The sequence below is a fragment of the Mustela erminea genome, chromosome 2 (assembly GCF_009829155.1).
Source record: "Mustela erminea isolate mMusErm1 chromosome 2, mMusErm1.Pri, whole genome shotgun sequence".
Lineage (NCBI taxonomy): Eukaryota > Metazoa > Chordata > Mammalia > Carnivora > Mustelidae > Mustela > Mustela erminea.
The window spans coordinates 151047856-151057275 of NC_045615.1; the positions used below are offsets into that span (position 1 = coordinate 151047856).

The 9420-nt window shown below is 33.6% G+C and overlaps 1 long non-coding RNA gene across 1 annotated transcript; it reads right to left on the minus strand.

Moving 5' to 3' along the window:
• Window positions 1-270: 270 nt before the first annotated feature.
• On the minus strand, window positions 271-7241 carry LOC116584056. Its single transcript, XR_004283042.1, has 3 exons — window positions 7206-7241; window positions 3768-3774; window positions 271-313 (listed from the first exon to the last, which is right to left on the minus strand). It is a non-coding gene; the product is annotated as an uncharacterized LOC116584056 (long non-coding RNA).
• Window positions 7242-9420: the final 2179 nt, after the last annotated feature.

A 9420-nucleotide genomic window follows, 5' to 3' on the forward strand; every position in this document is an offset into this window, starting at 1 on the left:
TTCCTTGCCTTGGTTATTTTAAATAATGCAGCAATAAACATTAGAACACACATATCTTTTCCAGTTAGTGTTTTAATTTTTCCTAAGTAAATACCAAATAATAGAATTATTGGATATGTTATTTCTATTAATTTTTTGAGTAACCTCCATACTGTTTTCCATAGTGGTCGAATCACTTTATATCCCCATTAATAGTTCCTGCAGTTTCCTTTTTTCCCCACATCTTCACCAACACTTGTTTCTTGTTATCTTCATTTAAGCCATTCTAATAGGTGTGATGTGATATCTCATTGTGGTTTTGATTTGCATTTCCCTGATGATTAATGATATTAAGAATCTTTACATATGCCTTTTGGACATCTGTATGTCTTCTTTGGAAGTATGTCTATTCAGTTCCTCTGCCCATTTTTTAATTGGATTGTGTGGGTTTCGGTGATGATCTGTTTAGGTGCTTTATATATTTTGGAAATTAACCTTAATTGGATATATCATTTGCAAATATCTTCTCCCATTTAGTTGGTTGTACTTTTGTTTTCTTGATGGCTTTCTTCACTGTGAAAAAGCTTTTTAATCTGACGTAATCTCATTTTTCTGTTGTTTTTTGTTATTGTTAATATTGCCTTAGGAGAAATATCTAGAAAAATTTGCTATGACTGATGTCAGAGAAATTACTGCCTATGTTTTCATCTGTGATTTTGTTGGTTTCAGGTCTCACATTTAGGTCTTCAATTCATTTTGAGTTTATTTTTGTGTATGGTGTTAGAAAGTAGTTGAGTTTTATTTTTTACATGTAGCTGTCCAATTTCCCCCCACACCATTTGTTAAAGAGACTGTTTTTCCCCATTGTCTATTCTTGCCTCCTTTGTTATAAATTCCTTTACCATATAAATGTGGTTCATTCCTGTGGTGTCTATCATGTCCCTTTGATCTATATGTCTATTTTTGTGCCACTACCATATATATTTTTTGATTACTGCATCTTTGTAGTATATCTTGGAATCCAGAATTGTGATACCCCAGTTTCATTCTTCTTTCTCCAAATTGCTTTAGCTATTCAGGATCTTCTGTGGTTTGACACAAATTTTAGTATTACTCTAGTTTTGTGAAAAATGCTGTTGGTATTTTTACAGGGATTACATTAAATCTGCCTTTGTTGTTAGTGTATAGAAATGCTACCAATTTCTGTGTATTAATTTTGTATCCTGATACTTTTTTGAATTTGTTTATTGCCTCTAGTAGTTTTTTGATGGAGTCTTTAGGATTTTCTATGTATAGTATCATCTTGTCTGTGAATAGTGACGATTTAATTTCTTTTTTACCAATATGAATGCTTATTTCTTTTTCTTGTCTGCTGTGGCTAGTATGTCAAGTACTAAGTTGTATTTAAGTGGTAAGAGTGGTCATCCTTGTCTTATTCCTGATGTTAAGGGAACAGATCTGTTTTTCCCCACTGAGAATGGTATTAACTGTGGGTTTTTATATAAGGCCTTTATTATGTTGAGATATGTTCCTTCTAACCACATTTTGTTGAGAGTTTTTACATGAATCAATACTGAATATTGCCAAATATTTTTTTCTGCATCTATAGATGTTCATATGACTTTTATCCTTCATTCTGTTGATGTGGTATATGACACTGATTGATTTATGAATACTGAATCATCCTTGCATCTTGGAAACAAATTCCACCTGATCACAGTGAATGATCTTTTTAATGTTTTATTTATGTTGTTTGGTAATATTTTGTTCAGAATTTTTGCATCCATGTTCATCAGGGATGTTAGCCTGTAGTTTACTTTTTTGTGATGTCTGTGTTTGGTAGCAGGGTAATCCTGGCCTTATAGAATGTATTTGGAAACTTTCCTCTGGTTCTATTTTTTGGAATTGTTTGAGGAGACTAGACACTAACTCTTTTTTAAATATCTGGTAGAATTCAACTCAATAAATATTGTTCTTGCTTCTCTGAGTAAACCAAGGATGTCCCCATTAATTAAAAAGTTAAAAAATACTAGTTTTCAGTTTTTAGTACTTTCAATGTAAAATATTCTTCTTTCTTTATCTGCCTTCCCTCCTTCCTTCCTACCTTCCTTCCTTCCAGAGAGAGAACAGTAGTGGGAAAGGTAGAGGGATAGAAGAGAGAACCCCAGGCAGACTCCAAGCCAAGTGCAGAGCCTGATTACAGAGCTCAGTCTCATGACCCTGAGATCATGACCTGAAACAAAATCAACAATCAGATGCTTAATTGACTGAGCCATCCAAGTTTCCCTCAATTTTAAAATATTCTTATCAACATTTAAGCAATTAATTTTCAGATATCCGTATTAATGTCATAAATACTACTGACATTCTTGCACATAGTCATGGAGGCATTATGGAAAATAATAGGCTTTCCTTGGTCAGTCATTGTAAACATTTTCCTCAGAATTTCAGGAAATTAATTTCTAAATTATTTAAAAGTTAAGTAAATAATGATTCAATTATTCTGTTTGCGAAGCAATTGTAGACAGAATTTTTTTTTGAATGAAGCGTATGGGGTTTTCATCTTGTTTTATTATTCTGCATTTAGATACCTTAGGATTTAATGGTAAAATAAAATATTTTTATTATTTTTATTGTTTTTATCATAAACCAGTATCTTAAAATCATGAAGAGATTTTTAAATCTCTGGGTTAAATCTTTTAAATCTCTGGGTTAAAGACTCTGCCTTCAGCTCAGGTCATGATCTCAGGGTCCTGGGATCGAGCCCTACATCAAACTCTCTGCTCAGCAGGGAACCTGCTTCCCCCTCTCTCTGCCTGCCTCTCTGCCTACTTGTGATCTTTCTCTGTCAAATAAACAAATAAAATCTTAAAAAAAAACCACTAGTAAGTATTAAGACAATGGGACTGATTTAATGGTCTCCTCAGAATATACCATTCATAACATTTAAACAACATCAATTTTATACATATTCTTTTTCAAGAACTTAGGATAGCTACAGAAGATAGAGACAAGCTTTATAATGTAGAATGTATGAATTTAATCAATTATGAAGTATTAATTTACCATGCTATGCTAAGTATGGTGGAGTATACATCAGAAAATAAGATGTCTTCAGAACCTAAAATCACTGAAGGCTCATTTGTCAGATATCTCTTGAATTCTGACAAGCACCATTCAAGCGGTGCTTGAGTGTCTGAGGATAAACCACACTGAACTCATTAATATCAAGTTTCTTTTATCCTTCCAAGCACCTTTTGAACAAAGGTTGTATGTCAGAAACTATTAATAAAAATGTTTTAAAGTGATTTATTCCTAGAAAATAGCATTTAGTTGAAAATAACTCTATAGTTCTTAATTGAATTGCCACTTACTGGAGAAAAAAAGCAAAACAAACCAAGGAAATGTATTATTAAAATGACTCATTAAAAATGTTGCCATGATGACCTATTGTTCAACGAGTTCTTCCTTACTGAATGTCCATTATGAGCACACAATTTGTGAATAAAAATTAAAGGTTTTCTTATAGCCTTAATGTATATATGTCAAGCTGGCTTAACTATTATTCACTTGACATTTGTTTTTTAAGCATTCACTACATTTAATTATTTTCTGACAACAAAAGTAAGAAAACCAAATTACATAGATATCAAACTCTGGGACCTTATTATGTAATTTGATACTTTTCATAATAATTTTGAAATAAGTTAAATTATTACTCTTATTTGCAAAGACTGTGGTACAGGCTGGTTAACTGATTTGTTTTTTAAGAGTATTGAGCTAGTGACTAATAGCCTTAGACATTTCATAAAGGCATAGAGCATTTCTGTTACTGCAAGGATCCTTTAGGTTGCCTTTTTTTTTTTCCAATTTTTTATTTCTTTTCAGCATAACATTATTCATTGTTTTTGCACCACATCCAGTGCTCCATGCAATCCGTGCCCTCTCTAATACCCACCACCTGGCTCCCCCAACTTCCCACCCCCTGCCCCTTCAAAACCCTCAGGTTGTTTTTTAGAGTCCATAATCTCTCATGGTTCACCTCCCCTTCCAATTTCCCTCAACTCCCTTCTTCTCTCCATCTCCCCATGTCCTCCATGCTATTTGTTATGCTCCACAAATAAGTGAAACCATATGGTAATTAACTTTCTCTGCTTGACTTATTTCACTCAGCATAATCTCTTCCAGTCCCGTCCACGTTGCTACAAAAGTTGAGTATTCGTCCTTTCTGATGGAGGCATAATACTCCATAGTGCATATGGACCACATCTTCCTTTGTGTTGCCTTTTAATAACTAAACCCAATTTCTTGCTGCTAGCTCCTATCCTTAACCCCTAGAAATCCCTAATCTGTCCTCTATTTCTATAATTTTTCTCTTTCAAAAACATTTTGTAAGTGGAGCATACATTGGATTGGCTTTTTCCATGCAGCATAACTCTTTGGAGACATTCACCCAAGTTGTTGCATAACTAATTTCTTCATGTTCTTGAGTAGTATTATATGGTATGGGTGTACCAAAATTTGCTTAAACATTCAGTTGTGAAGAATATCTAATTTTTTCCTGGTCTTGACTATTATAAACAAGCCTGTAGTCATTCAGGGACAAGGTTTTATGTGACTATAGTCCTTATTTCTTTAGGACAGATGCCCAGAAGAGCAACTGACTGTAAGGTGCATGCCAGGTTCTGGGCTTATGGGATGAGTGTGTCTCATATTTTCATATTCATTTCAATATAGGTATTTTTTCATTCCTTAATATACAGGAAACACTCAATTAGTTTTCTGGATTTCTCAGAGAATTGATGCAAGTTTAGATATACATTTGTTATGCTTATGGTGGGAAGAAGAGTCAGAAGCCCCCCAATCTAGCATCTTACCAATGTCTTTCTTTGAATGATTTTAAACAGTATTGTATATTTGACTTTGATATCCACATATTTATTAACAAATATAGACATACTGTATATGTTCTATGGTTTTGTTTTTGCTTTTTTATTTTTGGGATTTTTTTGGTACATTGGAATCTATATGTAAACTAGAACATGAAGTCATTTACAAAATAGTGGCAGCTTCATTTCTTCCTTTCTAATCGGTCTGTTGTTTGTATTTTCTTGCTTTATTGTGGTGAATAGAACTGCCTTATTGTGATGGATTACACTGATTTTTGAATATCAAAACTTTATTGCAATGTGGGAATAAATCTGAATTCATTTGGGTACATAATTATTTTTAATTATTGCTAAATTCTGTTTTCTAATATTTTATTGAGAATTTTTTTTCAAAGATTTACTTATTTATTTGACGGAGCGAGAGAGATCACAAGTAGGTAGAGAGGCAGGCAGAGAGAGAGAGGGGGAAGCAGGCTCCCCGCTGAGCAGAGAGTCCGACGCGGGGCCTGATTCCAGGACCCTGAGCTCATGACCTGAGCTGAAGGCAGAGGTTTAACCCACTGAGCCACCCAGGTGCCTCCAATTATTGAGAATTTTTGAATCTAAGTTTATACCAAATGCTGATCTGTAGTTTTTTTGTATTTGTCAGTATCTTTTGTATCACAATAGTAGTAGTCCCACAAAACAAATTGAGAAATGTACAATCCTATTCTGTTTTCTGGAAAATATTGTATTAGGATTAGTGTTAACACCACATTAATATTTGACACATTCTTTGTTGAAACTAGCTGTGCCTAGAGGTCCAGTGCATATTTAGCACTTTTAATAGTTATGAGGATATTTAAATAATTTTCATATTGGGTAAATTGGGGTATTTGTGCTTTTTGAGGAATCATTTCATTTTATATTAGTTCTCAAATTTATGTTTATAGTAGTGTTTGTAGTATTCCTTTACTATCTTTTTGATCTTTGCAAGCTCTGTAGTGATAAATGTTGTTTCATTCATGATGTTAGTAATTCATGTTGTTTCCCTTCTTACCTTGCCAGTCTTGCAAGAGGTTTCCCAATTTTATTATCTTTTCAAAGAGTCAGGGTTTTTTGTTTTTTTTTTTTCTTCTTTAGAGAGTCTGGTTTTATTATTTTTTGATGAAAATTTCATTGATTTTTTTTCTCTATTTTTTATTCCTGTGAATACCTTTGTTTTTTGTTGTTGTTGTTGTTGTTTCTAGGTTCTCAAAGGTTTTTTTTTGTTGTTGTTGTTTGTTTCTAGGCTCTCAGAGTTCTCAAAGATTAGGTTATTGACTTGAAACACATCATTATTCTAAAGGTTTTTCTTCTTTACCCTGTTAATATAGCCAATAACATTGAGTGATTTTTGAATATTAAACTTGCCTTAGATTCCTGAAATAATAATTTAAGCTAATGCTATAAATTTCTTTTTCCATCTTTAGCTATTTTATACAAGTTTTGATACATTATATTTTCATTTTCATTCAGTTAATTATTTTGTTTCTCTTGATTTCCTTTCTGGGTCATTATTATTTAGAAGTAAGTTAATCTTTATATTTTGGATATTTACCTGTTACCTATCTTCCTTTATACAAATGTTCATAAAAATTATCTGAAGTCATGGGGCGCCTGGGTGGCTCAGCGGATTTAGCCTCTGCCTTCGGCTCAGGTCATTATCTCAGGGTCCTGGGATCAAGTCCCACATCAGGTTCTCTGCTTGGCAGGGAGCCTGCTTCCCTCTCTCTCTCTGCCTGTCTCTCTGCATGTAATCTCTCTCTGTCAAATAAATAAATAAAATCTTTTAAAAAATTATCTAAAGTCAGAAATATGGCAAAGGATCACTGTATGTCTTTCCAAAGCTATCCCAGAGCACTGTCCAAAAGCCTGCCTAACGTCATAGGAATCCAAAGGAATTATGGAATTTGCTTTTGCCCATCTGACGTATTTCACATGGCCTAATACCTTCTAGGTCTACCCACGTTGTTGCAAATGGTAAGAACTCACCCTTTATTACAGCTGAGTAGTATTCACGTGTGTGTGTGTTTCCATATCTTGGCTATTGTAAATAATGCTGCAGTAAACATAGAGGTGGATATATCTTTTTGAGTTAATTTTTTTTTTTTAGGTAAATTACTGGATTATATGATATTGATTTTTTTTTTTTTTGAGAACTATCTATACTGTTTTCCACAATGGGTACATCAATTCACATTGCCACCAACAGTGCTTGAAAGTTCTGTTTTCTCCACATATTCACCAACATTTATTTCTTGTCTTTTGTTGCCAGATGATTCTCATTGTAGTTTTGATTTGCATTTCCCCAAGGACTAGTGATGTTGAGGAACTTTTCATGTGTATCTTTGCCATCTGCATGTCTTCTCAGGAAAAATAAATGGTTCCCCTGCCCATTTTTAATCAGAGCATTTGTTGTTTTCATGTTCAGATGTGTAAGGTCTTTATAGATTTTGGTATTAACTCCTTTACCAGAAATATCATTTGTGAATATCTTCTTCCATTTAGTAGGTTGCCCTTCTGTTTTGTTTGTGGTTTTCTTTGCTGTATAAAAGCTTTGTGTTTTGGTGTAGACCTAAAATTTAGATTTTAGTTTACTTATTTTTTTTTAGGATTTTATTTATTTATTTGGCAGAGAGAGAGAGCACAGAAGGGTGAGCAGCTGGCAGAGGGAGAGGGAGAAGCAGACTCCTCGACTAGGGAACCTGATGTGAAAAGCTCAAGCTCAGGACCCTGGGGTCATGACCTAAGCCAAAGGCAGATGCTTTACAACTGAGCCACCCAGGCAAACCCCCAACAGTTTATTTATATTTTTGTTTCCCTTGCCTAAAGAAGCATATCTAGAAAAATATTGCTACATCCAGTGTCAAAGAAATTACTGCCTATGTTTTCTTCTGGGATTTTTATGGTTTCAGATCTTACATTTAGGTTTTTTATCCATTTAATTTTTTTTTTTTTTTTTTTGTGGTGTGTGTATGTTGTAAGACAGTGCTCCAGTTTCATTGTTTTGCATGTAGCTGTTCAGTTTTCCCAATGCCACTATTGAAAGACACTATCTTTTCCTCATTGTATATTATTGTCTCCTTTTCCTAGATTAATTGACCCTATGTGCATGGATTTATTTCTGGGCTCTAATCTATTCTGTTTCATTGAACAGCATATGTATCTATTTTTGTACCAGTACCATACTGTTTTAATTACTACAGCTTTGTAGTACAATTTGAAATCTGGGGATATGATACCTCCCCTGTTCTTCAGATTTCTTTGACTGTTGAGGGTATTTTGTGGTTCCATACAAATTTTAGTATTATTTCTTTCTAGTTCTGTTAAAAATGCTGTTTACATCTTGGTAGAGATTGCATCAAATATGTAGATTGCTTTGGGTAGTACAGAAAATTTAACAATATTGGTTCTTCTAATGCATGAGCATGGAATATATCTTTTGATGTGTTTGTGTCATTTTCAGTTTGTTGTTTTTTTTCATGAATGTTTTATAGTTCCAGTGTACAGGTCTTTCACATCCATAGGGAAGTTTATTCCTAGGTATTCTTTTTTTCTTTTTGGTGCAATTGCAAATGGGATTGTTTTTCTAATTTCTCTTTCTGCTACTTTCTTATTAGTGTATGGAAATGCAACCAATTTCTATGTATTAATTTTGTATCTGACAACTTTACTGTATGTAAAGTATTATGTCATCTGTAAATAGTCATGATATAATTTCTTCTTTACCAATTTGTATATATTTTATTTCTTTTTTTTAAGATTTTATTTATTTCTTTGACAGACAGAGATCACAAGTAGGCAGAGAGGCAGGCAGAGAGATGGGGGGGGGGAAGCAGGATCCCTGCTGAGCAGGGAGCTGAATGTGGGGCTCGATCCTAGGACCCAGGGATCATGAGCCGAAGGCAGAGGCTTTAACCCACTGAGCCACCCAGGTGCCCCTGTCTTTTATTTCTTGTCTGATTGCTATGACTAACACTTCCAGTACTATCAAGAATAAAAATGGAGAGAAGACTTCCTTGCCTTGTTTTTGATCTTAGAGGAAAAACTCTGTTTTTCACCATTGAGTATGATGTTGGCTATATTTTTAATGGTCTTTAGCATGTTGAGGAATGTTCCCTCTATCTACACCTACTTTGTTGTAAGTTTTTATTGTTAACAAAATGTTGAATTTCATCAAAAATTTTTTTGTGTGTCTGTTGAGACAATCTTATGATCTTTACCCTTCATTTTGTTAATGAACATTATATTGACTATTTATTAATATTGAGCCATCCTTGCATTCCCAGAAGATCCATTGAATGTGGTAAGTATTGAGTGCAATTTGCTAATATTTTGTTGGGGATTTTTGCATCAGTGTTCATCAGGGATATTAACCTGTGGTTCCTGTTTTTTTTTTTTTTTTTTTTTTAAGTGCCTTTTTCTTCTTTTGGTATCAGGATAATGTGGCCTCATAGAAGGTATTTGGAAATCTTCCTTCCTCTACAAATTTTTTTTGGACTTGTTTGAGGAGAATATGTATTGATTCTTT